The 16,979-nt window shown below is 34.6% G+C and overlaps 1 long non-coding RNA gene across 2 annotated transcripts in view; it reads left to right on the top strand.

The window, feature by feature from the left end:
* LOC132540732 (uncharacterized) overlaps window positions 1-16,979 on the top strand; it is an 820,348-nt gene that overhangs the window by 389,218 nt on the left and 414,151 nt on the right. For both annotated transcript variants that reach the window (XR_009551890.1, XR_009551889.1), the window contains exon 4: window positions 4,230-4,277. This is a non-coding gene — a long non-coding RNA (uncharacterized LOC132540732). The remainder of the gene's footprint in view (window positions 1-4,229; window positions 4,278-16,979) is intronic.

Raw genomic sequence — 16,979 nt, 5'->3', positions numbered from 1 at the left:
ATACTTCCTTGCACCTAATAGTCCTTAAATGTTAATTATTATTATTACCTGCACCCAACTCACTCTTATCTTATTAGACTCATTAAAATGTGTAATTATATGACCTCTAATCCTGTAAAAACATATGTCTATTGAAAAATAATTATAGGAATACTACATAAAGATCAAAAGCATGGAAAAATTACATCGTATAATAGTTCAGAACACATTCTGTAATTTCAGACTTCTGAGTTATAAAAAATTTGTGTAATAAAGGTCCATTTTTTCCAGTTCAGTTTTGTTAGTCTATATAAAGTAGGAGTATAGTTGTGTTGGTTAAATGAGATAATGGATACAAAATGTTTATACCTGCAACTAACATGTATTCAGTAAATGGTACCTATTGATATTTTGTCAATATTAATGTAGCATATGCCTTAATTGAGGTTCTCAACTATATATTCAGTAAAGATTACTTATTGATATTATTCTAATATTATTTATAAGATAGAGAGTACCTCTGCTTAAGCTTAGATTAAAATTTTGACTCCACAGTGTATTAGTGATTAAAACTTAGAATTTATTCTGGAGATCATTAGTTTTCAATTTCTTATCTGTAATGCAGAAAATAACCTCTAGTACATGAAATATTTCTGAGTATCTATTGAAGATACTTGAGCTAAAATGTAGAATGTCTAACATGTTGCTATTTATTAATATTAGTAATATAGTATTACTATTTTCCAATAATTTTAGTGGAGAAATAGCCACCACACTCTTTTTCCTTAAAAGGAATTCACAGTTAATCATAAAAATATAATATAAAATTATTTGACAAATTTTAGGTTGTCAAATGATTTAAATGTTATTATTTCTCCTATACCTTGAAAAAATATTGAGTTTCCCAGAAAGTTGGGTGAAAAAGGGATAAAGCAATAATTATTTTTCAAAAATTAAAAAAATTAATTTTTTATTAATACTTAGTTACCAGATTGTAAAAATTGCAATGTATAGTTCCACACCACATCTCCATCAATGCAATAGTTATTTTTAGCATTGAAACAATCAGAATCTTTTTAAAATTATTATTATATTTTTTATCATTTTTGTTTTTAACCAAAGCACTGCATGATTCTGGCTTATGGTTAATGCTGACTATTAAACCCTGGAACCCTGGGCCTCAGGAATAAATTTGTTTTGCATGACCATTGTGCCCTCTCCAGCCTCAAAAATCAGCATCTTAAATTCAATGCTATGAGTTGTTTTTTGTTCGTTTGTTTTCCTCCAAATACTAGATTCCTTGACCTGTAAATCCATTCACTAGTGAAATTGTTAATGATAATTTAAGTACATATTTTCAAGATTTCTGTACAACTGTCTCAGTTATATAAACATTGCTCTGTTTAACATAATAGATTTAACATATTAGCATTCCAGAATTACCAATTCAGATGAAAATGTGCATTTCTGATATTAGGGGAGGATATATATCCTATGTGCTTTTACACTGAAATAATTGATTTAGTTAAAAGTATTAATTGAGGTAAAGTATCCAGTTGAACACACATTACTATGAGTGAGGATCAGAATTCAAGTTCCCAGGTCCAGACCTCCAGGGGGGAAGCTTCACAAATGAAAAAGCAATACTATAGGTGTCTTTCCTTCTTCCTCTCTAACACATATTAACTAGAATTGCTCTCTTAATAAGAATCAAACTATTATTCCTTTCCTAACACTAAACCGTTTTAAATTCAGTTTCTTAACAATAATAACCAATATTATATGTAAACCAGAGTTTTCATCTTAAGAATATGGTTGTTAACTAGAATTTCTTAACAGTGATTTTTTTTTTTTACACCTCCTCTTGCTTGCTTACAGAATGGGTAGTAGTGCTATCTGTGCACATCTAGCAAACAGCAGAACATGTTCCCAATTTTGAAACAAGAGAACTTAGTGCAGTGACTACTAACCAAAGTGAAGCACAATGAATTGAGAACCAGAGATTTAGCTCAGTCAAGTCGCTCCCACTAATCAGCTCAGTGATTCTGACCAAAAGTAGTCCATGTGTTCATTAAGATTTTATTCCGGAACGGGGATATTTTGTAAAAGAGGCATTTTAATTTGTAGAAGATGAACAGTAAGTGTGTTTACTTATAAATTTGCAATTCAGTGATAGTGATATTTTGTTTGCTTCTAACAGTTATCTAAAAGGCTGGAGGCCAGGCAATGGTGCACCTGGTCATAAGGGTACATAGTAGTACAAAAGGTATTAGAAACAATCAGTTTCACTTGTCAAGTAGTTTTTAGTGTGAAAATAATTTTCACATATGAAAATTGCTCATCTAAAAATCAAATGTTACTTCGTGTTGGATGAAGTGTTATATACTGTTTCCTTTAATTAAAGTAGAAAGCATTTGAAAAATTTAATACATACACATTTTCAAATCCTGTATGTCCTCCAAATCAACAGCACTCCTTAGGGCATTGACATTATATTGAGCTGTCTGAAAAACCATTATATATAATTTTAATTATCTTTATTAATTTGTCGGATAGAGACAGCCAGAAATTGAGAAGAAGGGGACATAGGGAGAGAGACACCTACAACACAGATTTATCATTTGTGAAACTTTCCTTCAGCAGGTGGGAACCAGGGCTTGAACAATCCTTGTGCATTCTAACATGTGCACTCAACCAGGTGAGCCTCCACCTGGCCCTTCTTTAAAAAAAAAGCACTTTTTGGGAGTCGGGCTGTAGCGCAGCAGGTTAAGCACAGGTGGCGCAAAGCACAAGGACCGGCATAAGGATACCGGTTCGAACCCCGGCTCCCCACCTGCAGGGGAGTCGCTTCACAAGCAGTGAAGCAGGTCTGCAGTTGTCTATCCTTCTCTCCTCCTCTCTGTCTTCCCCTCCTCTCTCCATTTCTCTCTGCCCTATCCAACAACGACAACAACAATAATAACTACAACAATAAAACAACAAGGGCAACAAAAGGGAATAAATAAATAAAATAAATATAAAAAAGCACTACATGAATACAAAAAAAGCACTTTTTTATTAAAAAATCTTTATTTATTTGTTGGACAGAGACAGCCAGAAATCAAGAAGGAAGGGAGATACAGAGAGGGAGAGAGACAGAGAGACACTTGCAGCACTGCTTCACCACTCGAAAAGCTTTCTCCCTGCAGGTGGCGACAGGAGGCTTGAACTCAGGTCCTTTGTCCTTTGCTTTGTAACATGTGCACTCAATCAGGTGTGCCACCACCAAGCACCTGTGATATATATATATTTTTTCTATGCAAAAAATTCTTCATGATTTTTCTGACATCCCTATAGATTCAATCTATTTTAATTTTTCTCTTCTATTAACATAAAATTAGACATGTGATTATGCACCATTATTTTTTTAAATCAGGGTTTTAAAATGTTTTATATTTATTTATTTTCGCTTTTGTTGCCCTTGTGGTTTTATTGTTGTTGTAGTTATTATTGTTGTTGTTATTGATGTCATTGTTGGATAGGACAGAGAGAAATGGAGAGAGGAGGGGAAGACAGAGAGGGGGAGAGAAAGATAGACACCTGCAGACCTGCTTCACCGCCTGTGAAGTGACTCCCCTGCAGCTGGGGAGCGAGGGACTCAAACAGGGATCCTTTCACTTTGTGCTTCGTGCCACCTGTGCTTAATCCACTGAGCTACCGCCTGACTCCCAAATTTTTAAGGAAGCTGTATATTCGTGGTGTAGGCACCAAGCCCTAGTGATATCAATAAGTAGGTAACTTCTTCATGTAATATTATTTAGTGATTAAAGCAGATAAAGTTTGGTAGCTAAAGGTGTAAATTTGTGTGTGAGACTGTGTGCAGTTTCAAGTGTGTAAGCTTATCATCATGTGACTGACACTAACATGAATGTAACTGAGATGGTTCTGTAATATATGCAGAATAAGATCTGCTTGTAAATATGTCCATCACCTGCAGTCTACAAGAAAGGGAGACAATAAAAATTCTTTGCTGTTTGTCATTCCTTCATTAAAGAATCCAAATTAAAGTAATTAATCTTAAATCCTTTTATGTGAGCTGAGTAACTAATGCTATTTCCGACAAATATTGTAGTCAAAATTATTTGTTAAATTACTACACTAATTAGTCATATAATACAATTTCTCATAATATTGACTCATTACTTACATTCTATAATATTTTAATTAAAGTATAGTACTAATAGAGACTTTTTTATGTGTGTGCATTTTAGGTCTCAGGGTGGAGAACTTTTGCTTTGAATTTCTAACCTGGAGCTATGGTAAGGTTATCATAATATTTCCATTTTTAGAGCTTTGTTTTCCTTTACTACTCCTGCTAGAAAATGTGCCGTAAATATAAAGCAAAGGTAGTTTGCATAATTCATCTGATATTTTATTGTGTTTTCATAACTATTATAGAAACAATGTGCTATCCTTTATAAAATGTTTCTTTTGGGGTAGATTATAGTAATATAGTCATTTGATATTGTCTTTGATAGATTTCTAAGTGGAGTTGAAGGCATTCACAAAAAAAGTAAAAATCTACACAACTGAAAAAAGTTCTTTGAACATGAATGACAATTTTATACGTTAAATATATTATAGTGAGTTCTCTTTGATGCCAATGAGCAGAGGCAATGATTTATTGAAAGTAAAACTTATTTTATCACCTGTCAAGATTTATCAAGTTTAGGTTATTCTATGAAAATTTCATATTAGAGTTTTAGAGAACTGAAAGTAAAGCATGTAACTATAGAAATAGAAGTGATGAGAAATAACTGGTAACTCCTAAGATGTTACATATTTGCATATTATGTATTTATTAATTTTGTGATTTAATATATTTAGTAGCATTTTAAAAACAAATATGTGAATAGCACTTATAATTGATTTATACAAATGTTAACAAACAAATTTGAACAGTGAAGCTGATGATGTTATAGTAAAATCAATTTTAAAGTTCATAGGTTCCTTAGTAGTACATATGATAATGATTTATTGAAGCAGGTCTTCAGGTGTCTTTGTCTCCCCCTCTCTGTCTTTCCCTACTCTCTTGATTTCTCTCTGTCCTATCCAACAACAACAACAGTAATAACAACAACAACAACGATAAACAACAAGGGCAACAAAAGGGGGAAAAATAGCCTCCAGTAGCAGTAGATTCGCACTGCAGGCACCATGTCCCAGCAATAACTCTGGAGGTAAAAAAAAAAAAAAAAAAAAAAAATTGAATGTGCAAATCAATGTACTAAATCCTTACCCATTACCCCCTGAAAAGAGAAACTATTGCTTTCAGAAAAACCAAGATTAAGAGAAAGTATGCAACTTGCTCCATGCTTCACAACCAGGCAATAATGTAGCAGGGTTGATAGATTGTATTAGTTAATATGAAGCAAATGCTACAGAAGGGATTAGGATGAGGGCAAATGTGAAGGCATCTTCCCTCATAGGTGTAATACAGAACTCTGTCTTATAGAAAGAATATATGATTTTCTAGGTGGGGCAGGCAGATACCCTTCTGGTCTTCATCTGATCAAGTATCATATGTGATAGTAGGACAACATGATTTATAAGGTTTTTTGGTATAATATTATGTTTACATAAAACTAAAAGCACCTTCTGAGTAAATGCCAAATCATCTGAAAAAAGCTACCAGTATTCTACTAGTTCTCCTGAACAAAACAAAACTTGATCTTATGTAGTGCATGGTTTAAACATTCTTTATCTTCTCCAAAGTTAGCTATTAGTATTCAGAAGGTATTTACCCTTTTAAGGATTAAAGAAGAAAACTACAGTAACAACAGATTGAAGAGACAGCCTGGCCAATCTGTGGCAACTGATAATTCCCTATTCTTTTTAACCCCAGATACTTCTGTTTAAGACTTACATTTCTGTTTTCTTCTTCAATTTTTTCTAGCTACTTTGGGAAACATTGTGTTTTAGACTTTACAGAATTTCTCACATTCATGTGGAATGTGCCATTGTGTTTTCAGTGGCTAGATACTGGTGCACAATGTGATAACAATGACATGCTTAAAGAGAAAGACAATGGATGTGGGAAGACAGCAATGGAAACAACTAAAATGATGTCTACAGTTTATATTTCCTCTGACTGGTTTTTTTTATTTATTATTGAGCAAACATAGTAAAGAAGAATGTGTTAGGGAGTTTTTTCTAAATGTTTTACAAAAGTATTTGTATTTAAAGATATTAGCATAATTTAATAGCTCATGAAAAATATATAATGTTCATTCTTATTTTAAGAATGGAGATTGAGAGAAGCAGATACACTTAAATGTGAGCATAATATATCAGAGTTTGGAAACCAGGTGGTGGCATACGAAGTTGAGTGTACACATTACCTTGCTCAAGAACCAGGTCTCAAGCTTCTAGTCCTCTACCTATGGGGGAAGCCTCATGAGTGGTGAAGCAGTGTTGCACGTATCTCTTCTTCTCTCATCTCTCTCAATTTTTCTGTCTTATCAAATGAAATAAATGTTTAAAAATAAAATAAATCAGAGTTTCCAGGACCTAAGAAACTGTTAAGACCAGCAAACATAAGGTGCTATTATTTATGTGTGGAACCTTTTATATATACTTTAAATATCTTGAAATATTAGAATAATTGCATTAAGACAGTTACAAGTGATATTCAATGAGTGGAAGAAAATGTGCTGTTAAGAATCATTTCAAAAAAATCAAAGGGATGGGAGTCGGGCAGTAGCGCAGCGGGTTAAGCGCACGTGGTGCAAAGCGCAAGGACTGGCATAAGGATCCCGGTTCGAGCCCCCAGCTCCCCACCTGCAGGGGAGTCGCTTCACAAGCAGTGAAGCAGGTCTGTAGGTGTCAGTCTTTCCCTCCCCCTTCTATCTTTGCCTCCTCTCTCCATTTCTCCTTGTCCTATCCAACAACAACGACATCATATCAATAATAACTACAACAATAAAACAACAAAGGCAGCAAAAAGGGAATAAATATTTAAAAAAATAAAAAGATCAAAGGGACTTTATTAAACTTGTGAAACTGATACCTTGATAGAACTAAAGATATACATTTGAAAGGTATGCTTTTAAATAGATATTTAAATCATTTCCATGTACAATTTTTATAACAGGAAGAACTCAAGAAAACTTTGAAACTGCATGAGAAGTAGAATATAGCAGAGAACTAAGGAGAACAACTATTTACTCAAAGCAGAGAACATTTTATGCTCAAATTCCAGGTCAAACATCCATTTCTTTCGGTAACATAGGCAAAGTTGTTTTGCTAACCTGCTGGATAGTCATTTCTTAAATGGAGAGGTGTAATCATTGTTAAATAACTACTTCGTGTGTTACAAATACTAATGACATTAATGAGGATATTAGTAAAAGATTGCTTTAGTGCAGAAAAGATCATTGAAATCTTAACAATGCATTAACCCTACTGAGGTTTTCTTTTTCTTGCTTAAATATAATAACAAACTAATGTATTAACTATATGAATGAATGTGACTGATTGAATTTGTAATTGCACAATGAAGAATATGTGAATGCTATATCTCTTAGGAGTATTAAAATTAAAAATAATCCTACTAATAAAAATTAAACATTAATCACTCCCTTAATTTTATTTATAAAATAAAAAAAGAATTCTTAGAAAAATATTGCATATAGGCCGGTGGTGGCAAACCTGGTTGAGTGTGCATGTTATAATGTGCAAGGATCCAAGTCTGAGCCCCAGTTCCCACCTGCAGGGGAAAGCTTTGTGAGTGGTGAAGCATTGCTACAGGTATCTCTCTTTCTCTATCCCTCTTTACCCCCTGCCTTCTCAATTTCTGGCTGTCTCTATCCAATAAATAAAGATAATAAACAAACAGTTAATAAATAAATAAATGAAGGTTCAAAACAAAGAAAAATATCACATACATGGTGCTATTTCAAGTAGACATTGTAATAGAAACACTAAAAATATTTGGCTTCCTTTAAAGGTCTCTACAGGTTTTTATTTTTGTGTTATCTGAGAGATATATTTTTAATTCTGTCATGAGACAGCTTAATTAGACTAGTAAAGAACCCTGAAAAATTAGCTATATCTATTTTAAAAATATATTTCTGTTTCTTTTTTTAATTTTTCAATTATTCTTATTTATTGAATAGAGATAGGCAGAAATCAAGGGAGAAGGGGAGTGATAGAGAGGGAGAGAGACAGAGAGACACCTGCAACACTGCTTTACCACTTGCAAAGCTTTCTCACTGCAGATGGGGACCAGGGGCTCGTACTTGTGTCCTTGCACATTGTAATATGTGCTATCAACCAGGTGCGCCACCACCTGGCCCCTAGCTATATCTAAAGTATCATTTAGCAAAAGGAGTTAGTGGAAAAGAATCCAACGGAGAAATTACATATGAAACAAAGTCATCTAAGAATAAAATGGGAAGAAAGGATAAGGTAAAAGCAGTAATTGCTTATGCAGTATTGGAATGCTGTAGGTTTAGCTATTTGATCCTGACAGACATTTCCAGTCAGATCACAGCTATAATGACCACCAGCACATTTTAGAGCCACATCACTAGCATAATAAAGAGTTCAGAGATTTACCAGTCTTCCTTCTAATTCATAAATGGTCTATATAATCTACTCATCATTATTTGTTAAAGTTGCATTGCAAAGAAAATAATAATTTAATTATTCATCTTTGAAGGTGGTATTACTCTCTGGATTATCAAAGATAAGAATGACTTAAACTTTCAGATAATAGGAAACTGGAAAGATAAAAGTAATAAAAGCTATTCCAGTCAATTTCAATAAATTTATCTGAGACAAAAATTATTTTACAATACAACTTAACAAAGTTCTTTCAATTACTCCATTCAGAATCTGTGAATTGCCTAGAGAGAATAGTTACATAACTGAAGACCTTAAGATTTCAATATAAATTAAGAAGTTATCTTTATGGAACTGGATATAATACACATCTGTGTATTCATCCACAAAATTGAACTTGTAGTTAGAAATTAGTTACTTTCATATTAAATGAATGTTTTACTATATAATAATGAACAATTTTACTTTCCTCTATAGGAACTATGAGAAATATTCAGGGAGACCTTTTACATATTCAAACAACTATAAGCATACCCCTCTAACTGTATTTTAGTTTTGTCACTTGAATGCTTATGTTTTATTGAACAATGGTCAATTTTTTTTCTTTTCTGCAGATTTTTTGCTCTTATAGTTTTACCATTTGACTGACATTATGTCTAAGAAAAACAAGTTTTAAATGAAAGCAAAAGACAAGAGACTAATACCTGCATCAGTATTTGTGTTAAGGATACATAAAACTCTGAAGGTGGATAAGTCACACAGAAATAACTCTACTAAAGGGTTTTCATAAATGCTTTAGTAGATAAAATAATTCCACCATCTTCTCTGTCCAGGCCGAGTTAAGTGAAATTAATTCTATCTTCCATGTTTATCTTTTCTTCTGTCAAATTTAGAAGACAGCCTGTCAGTTTTGATTAAGATTTTTCTGAGGGTGGGGAGAGAGAGAGAGAGAGAAATTCTGATGCAAAGAACTCAGGACTGTTAAAAAATGATCCTGTAAATATAATGCTTTAGAGAAGTTGTATGATAATTTATTGTGCATCACATTTCCCTTATCAAGCTTGTTAGAGCACAGATTTTTCAGGCAGCTTTCCTGCCAGGTTTTCTGAATCAGTGAATCTAGAGAAAAACCTGGGAGTGACATTCTAATCAAGCATTCCAAGGTGATTCTGCTAAGTTTAAATCACCCTTGGGAAAACCATTTTTGAGAGGATGAAGAACCTAGTACTTGTCAATATGAAAATCAGTGTTCTGGGGGAAAATGAGGAATATAAAACTTGAACAAGAAGAGGTTGTGATAATGGAAAGTAAAAAGGATCTCTAGTTAAACCATATAGGTTAATGGTGTTTTTCGTCTTCACACAATTTCTAAAATCTGTACTAACTATATTTCGAAGAACAGAAATCTGAATCTCAAATATGTTAATAACTTTTCCACTTGTTACCATTATAGTAGACCTAAACATTTTTTATTAGTGATTAAATATTGTTTTGCAAAATTACATGCCAATAATTCCACACTATTCCCACCACCAGAGTTCTGAATCCCCAGCCCCTCCATTGTGATCCATTGCAGTTCTCCCATGTTGTAGACATAGGTTTATCATTCTCTCTACAACTGTCTGTCTACATTTGTACATAATTCCCTCCCTTTAATTTCCAAGTCCAGTCCCCTCTTCCCCTCCAAGCCACACATAACCCTATTACTACATCCAAATGTCTCCTTTTCCTCCTCTCTTTTGGGTGCTGATGGAGCTAGACTTCAGAGCCCTCTCATCTTCTTCCTATCATTTCTCCCTCAGTGGAAGTTCGGATCAAGATTGTTTTTGGGGACAGAAGGTAGGAGCTCTGGCATCTGTAACTGCTTCTCCTCTGGACATGGGTGTTGTCAGGTCAATCCATACCGCAGCCTGTTTCTATTTTTCCCTAGCGGGCCAGAGCTCTGGAGAGATGAGGTTCCAGGACACACTGGTGAGGTCGTCTGCCCAGAGAAGTCAGGATGGAATCACTGTACCATCTGCAACCTGGTGTCTGGAAAGTGACAGGACATAAAAGTGAAACAAAATGGTTAATTAACAGGAAGCAAAAGTAGGAACAGAACAGAGGAGATTAGAGATTTTAGGGTGCAAGAAAGGGAGTTTTTTTAAGGCATGTTTTATTTTCTGAATTTTTGTTTACTTTTTAAAATTTTATTGATTTACTGGTTAGTGACAGAGAGAAATTGAGAGCGGAGGTGCAGACTGAACGGGAGAGAGACAGAGACACACACCTGCAGTCCTTCACCACTTGTGAAGCTTTCCCCCTGCAGGTGGGGACGGAGGCGGGGGGCCTTGAACCTGGGTCCTTGTGCACTGTAATGTGTGCGCACCACTGTCTGGCCCCTTTAGGCATGTTTCTAAAGGGCCCACGACTATGGTAGCTTTGGAGTTTTTAGGTCCAGTTCCTGCAGAGAGGAGGCCAAAGTCACATGCAAAAACAAGAGCCTTTATTGAGGCAAGCTTAAGCCTGGGCTACAAGCACTTCCCAATAGTGGTTTGTGAGCCACAGACAGATTATTTTTATCCACATCAGGAAAGGGGTGGGGGAACTCAGGAGGTCTGTCAGGGAGTTTGACCACAGACCTTGACCACTTTCTGGCAGTTTCTGTTAGCTAACCAATTTTTGGTTTTGGGGGCCATCATGACCTTGATAGAATGACCGCTGATAAGTAAGAACATTGAGATTAGTTTTTCAAGGGTGAAGTGCAGCTGCACTGCAGCTGTTGTTTGGACACCCAGAATTGAGTTTAAAAATGGCTGTTTTAGGCAATATGGAGTAACAGTGACCCTCACAGATATTGCTTGAATTTGATAGCTAGGATGAAGTTGGATAAAAATATTGTCTGATAAAATGTCCTCAGAGTAGAGAAAAGGGCTAGAAAGTTGGATTAGGGCAGTGAGTAGCTCCCATTCTTGAAAATATTCTGTAGATAGAATTAACTACTTACTGTGTGAATTCCACTATTCTAAGGTTGAGGATGTGAATGAAAGAGAAATTTAAAAAATTTAAAAATTGAGCAAGAAGTCAGAGAACAGCTAACAGGTTTTTGGTGTTATTCAATTAACTTCCTTAAAGTCAACTATCATTTTACGTACAATATTAAAAAAGAGAAAAGTTGCTCACCAGATTTGCTTACAATATTCAATATCACTAATGTCCCCAAATGTTTTCCTAAAGAAACATTTTTTTCGGGAGTCGGGCGGTAGCAAAGCGGGTTGAGCACACTTGGTGCGAAGTGTAAGGTCCAGCTTAAGGATCCCCGTTCAAGCCCTGGCTCCCCATTTTCATGGGAGTCGCTTCATAAGTGGTGAAACAGATCTGCAGGTGTCTATCTTTGTCTCACCCTCTCTGTCTTTCTCTCCTCTCTCCATTTCTCTCTGTCCTATCCAACAACGACATCGGCAATAGTGACAATAATAAATACAACAATAAAACAAGGGTAACAAAAGGGAATAAATAAATATTTTTAAAAAACTTCTTAAAAAAGAAATATTTTTCTGTAAAACTATGTATAAACATATTACCATTAAATACAAGTTTTTAGGATTTCCCCCACCTTGACCTTCAGAAAATCACTTTTATTTTGACTGAAACTTGCATTTGCTTTTATATGGTGACTGAATTTTAAACACTTCACCAATTAGTTAATGTTGACTCATGCTACATTAGTTAAAATCACTCATTTTTAAACTGTGAAACTTTATAGTCATTTCCTATTATCTGAAATTCTTATGACTCACTTCTCTTAGAATTCATTTCGATTTCTAAAGGCCATTTCCATAAAAAGTTATTATCTAGTAAAACTTACTGTTTTCTTCAAAGAATGATAAAAATATACATATGCATGCATACCTCTGTGTATAGACACACACACACACACACACACACACACACACTCCATGCCCCCCAACTCTTCCCTTCTCTCTTTTTTTTAGGACTCATTGCAAAAATATTAATTCTTTTTTGGATTGTTCACTTCTTGGAATTTCCTTTTTCTTCTGTCTCTTTCCTTGCATTCATATATACAAGTGGGTGCTCAATAGACTGATTAATTACTATTATTAGAATAAAATGAATTTAAGTGTGAAATCTTCCATATGCATTTACACTTTAAAAAATAAAACTGGGACCAGGTGGTGGTGCACCTGGTTGAACGCAAGTGTTGCAATGCACAAGGACTCAGGTTCGAGCCCCAGGTCTCCAAGCTCTGCAAGTGGTGAAGCAGTGCTGCAGGTATCTGTCTCTCTTCCTCTCTCTGCCCTCATTCTCTATTGATTTCTGTCTCTATCCAATAAACAAATAAATATAATAAGTTTTTTTAAGTGAAAATTTAGGGGCTGGGTGTTGGTACACCTGGTTGAGTGCACAAGTTACTGATCAAGCCTCAGGTCCCCACTTGCAGATGAGGAAGCTCAGGAGTGGTGGAGCAAGTGCTCCTGCTGTCTCTTTGTCTCTCTATTTCTCTTCCTCTTTATCTCACAGTTTTCTAAAAAAAAAAAAAAAAAAGCAGAAAAAAAGGCTGATGGAAGCCTTGGATTTCTGGTGCAGGCACCCAGATTGAGCAATAACCCTGGAGGCAATTTTTAAAAATAGAATAAAATTTTAAAAGCAAAATCATTAAATTCTCACTTGAATAAGATTTAAATAAGAAAACAAATTCTGATGTTATTGGCATAGGTTTAACTAACAGCACTTTTAACTAGTTAATGTTCATAGATGAAAAGTAACACACTGGGGTAGATAGCATAATGGATAATAGTTGTGCAAAGAGCCTCTCATGCCTGAGACTCCAAAGGCCCAGATTCAGTCCCCTGCACCACCATAAGTCAGAGCTGATCAGTGCTTTGGTACCTAACACTATATATTTATTCATTCATTTATTATTTCTTTTTTCTTTTAATTGCTACTAGGATTATCACTGAGGCTCCATGCCAGCACTATGAATCCACTGCTCCTGGTGGGCAACTTTCCTCTCTCTCTCTCTCTCTCACTCTCTCTCTCTCTCTCTCCCTCCCTCCCACCCTCTTTCTTCTTCCTATCTTTGATTTGATTGAAAAGAAAGAAATTGAGAGGGGAAACAGAGATAAGGAGAGACAAAGATAGACACCTGCAGACCTGCATCACTTTTCAGGAAGCTTCTCCCTTGCAGGTTGGCATCAAGGACCTGAATCCAGTTCTTGCACCTTGTAACATTAGCCCACTTAACTGAGTGTGCTGCTGCCCAGCCTCCTCAACGCTTTAATACAGTGTTACCACTTATTTGCTTACTAATTAACATCCTAAATTCTAAAATGATGTTTCTGAACTCTGCTCATTTTTACTCCAAATCCAAACTTTAACTTTCCTATCAACTGTGTTCATCTTTTAATTTTCTTTATTATTATTATGTTTATTTATTTACTACATAGAGATAGCCAGAAATTGAGGGGGGAGGGAATGATAGAGACAGAGAGATAGCTGAAAAACTGCTTCACTACTCAGAAAGATTTCCCCCTGCAAGTGGGGACTGGGGGCTTGAACCTGGGTCCTTGGGCATTGTAACATGTACACTCAACCAGGTGCACTACCACCTGGCCCCAGTATCTCATCTTCTTTTTAGCCTGCCATGCTCCAGTCTTTATATTATACTACTTCTGGAAGCTTGAGATTAACACTTTTCATAAAAAACTATTTTATATGACTTGATGATAACATAATACTGGGCAACCAAGTTGAACCACAGAAAGAAAATGGAGTTTAGGGAGCATATGGCTCAAAGCTCAAGGACCGACTTAAGGATCCCGGTTTGAGCCTCTGGCTCCCTATCTGCAGGGGGGTTGCTTCACTAGTGATGAAGAAGGTCTGCAAGTGTCTTTCTCTCCCCCTGTCTGTCTTCCCCTCCTCTCTAGATTTCTCTCTGTCCTATCCAACAACAATGACAGCAATAACAACATCAATAATAACAACAATAACGATGATAAGAAGGGCAACAAAAGGGAAAAAAATTATAAAAAAAAAGAAAATGGAGTTCAAATTCTGCTAGAATTTTTCAAGTAATATTTATGAAAAGCTGACTTAATGGCATTTATGTATATAATGGCTCACCTAAATTCTTTAGTTTTAATTCATAGGTACTATCATCTTTTCACACCTTTGAATAGGCTGTTCCTATCAATATGACTCACACATAATTCTGATTAAATAAATTGTTCATCTGTGAATCCCTTAGGTTTAACTTTTAATGCTTACTCTATATTATTTCCATACTATATCTAGCCTTCTACTTGCTCATAACGTGTCAGAAACAAGTAATTTAGTCGCTTATGCTTTTTCATTTGTTCAAATGCAAACTTACCAGCTTCTGTAAAAATGTGTATGCTATCTTTTTCTTTATTTGCTATACCACAGGTATCTGGAAGAATCAGGATTAGACTTTTGTCGATTTGGCTTATTGATAATGAGGTGGTTGGAAAATCCATAAATGTATTTGAGAAAAAAGAGCTTTAAAGCATATTTAAGCTTACTAGAGCTTTTCAACAGGACATATTTAATTCTGGTAGTAATAAAATGGATGGGATTTTATTGTAAAGCTGAGCAGAATCCAGCTTCTAATATGTCAGCTTTACATGACAGATTATTAATAAACTGCCACTGTTATCAGTTGATACCAATCTTTAGTGACTGCCTTTTACTGAACTTGAAACTCAAATGTTTTTTTTTTTAAGGGAATCTTTACTTTGTGAACCAGTTTTTTTTCTTTTAAATATATAGTTTAGCTCTGTAAAATTCTTGTAATTTAATTAAATATTTAAATTTTATTATAACATTTATTATACTAATATATTTAAATATTACCAGGATATCATATGACTTTGGATATATATGTAGATAGCTAACTTGTTAGGTAGGCTTTTGTATCATTTTATGTAGATGAAAATAAGACACTATGAATTAAGAATATTTACTTTAAACTTTGTACCTAACAAAATAAGTAGATAGAATCCATTTTCTCAAATCACTTTGTTCAGTGCATTTTTATTTTTCTTTCATTCACCTCTCCCTGTTGTGAATACCTTTTTTCTACTGTCCATACTATCCTTAACTTATCAAAATACACAGAATATCTAAGTTGGCTAGACATTGTGCTAATATCAGGACCTTAGTAAGCTGCAGGGAATTGATAGCACTCAAAGGTTTCCATATTCTGAAGAAATATTTCAACTACTGAACGGATTGTAAACTGTGGAATATTCTATGCTACATATCTCCTAGTTCTACTAGAACACTTCAAAATAACCTACAATTTATTTGTTAAGGAACATACACTATGATTATGTTAGGAAATGTTCAAAATGGCAAAGCAAATGAAAAACCTATAGAAGTGTGATTCACAACCTATATGTAAGTAGTATAAAATCTCACTGCCACAACTGACTTTTTCAATTTGAAAGAAAACTGGAAAAAAGGACTTTAGTAACATTTGTAAAACTGAGGAAGTCTGATTTAATTTTGTGACATCACAGTCATTTTCTCAAGATCTCCATTGTTCAAATATAAAACACACTATGAGTTTTTATTCCCTTCAAACTTTAATTACTTGTTCACTTTAATTGTATGTAATAAAGAATTTGTTTTATTCACTTTTCTGGCAAAGTAATAATTTGCAATATATTAATTATTACACCTATACAGTTTATTTTTTAAAAAATATGTGCATTAAAAAGTTTGAGACATTCACTAAATTTTCCCCTTTCCTATTAATTAAATAGTGATTTATATGACTAAAAATTAATAGGAGTGTACATAAACACCATTCCTACCACCACAAGACTGTGTCCCATCCCATTCCTCTCCTCTTCCCCTGTGAAGCAGAGCATCCACCTTCATCCTCAACCCAATGTTTTTACTTTGGAGCCCTACTCTAAATTCAGTCAAATCCTTAGAGTTTTCCTTTCTTAAATCTATACAGTTTCTTTTTTTTTTCCTATTAAATCTATATAGTTTCTTCTTTTTCCTAGTAAATCTCTTTAAAAAAAATTTTTTTTATTATCTCATTGATAACTTCCTCCAGTACAGTGTACTGAGTATCCAGCCACATTTCAATATCAGATTGCCTTCTTTTTTTTTATTTTTTATTTAAGAAAGGATTAATGAACAAAAACATAAGGTAGGAGGGGTACAACTCCACACAATTCCCACCACCCAATCTCCATAGCCCACACCCTCCCATGATAGCTTTCCCATTCTCTAGCCCTCTGGGAGCATGGACCCAGGGTCATTGAGGGTTGCAGAAGGTAGAAGGTCTGGCTTCTGTAATTGCTTCCCCGCTGAACATGGGCGTTGACTGGTTGGTCCATACTCCCAGTCTGCCTCTCTCT

Source organism: Erinaceus europaeus, chromosome 10 (assembly GCF_950295315.1).
Source record: "Erinaceus europaeus chromosome 10, mEriEur2.1, whole genome shotgun sequence".
Classification (NCBI taxonomy): domain Eukaryota; kingdom Metazoa; phylum Chordata; class Mammalia; order Eulipotyphla; family Erinaceidae; genus Erinaceus; species Erinaceus europaeus.
The sequence above is the reverse complement of the archived record's forward strand: the minus strand, read 5'-3'. Positions and strand labels throughout refer to the sequence as shown.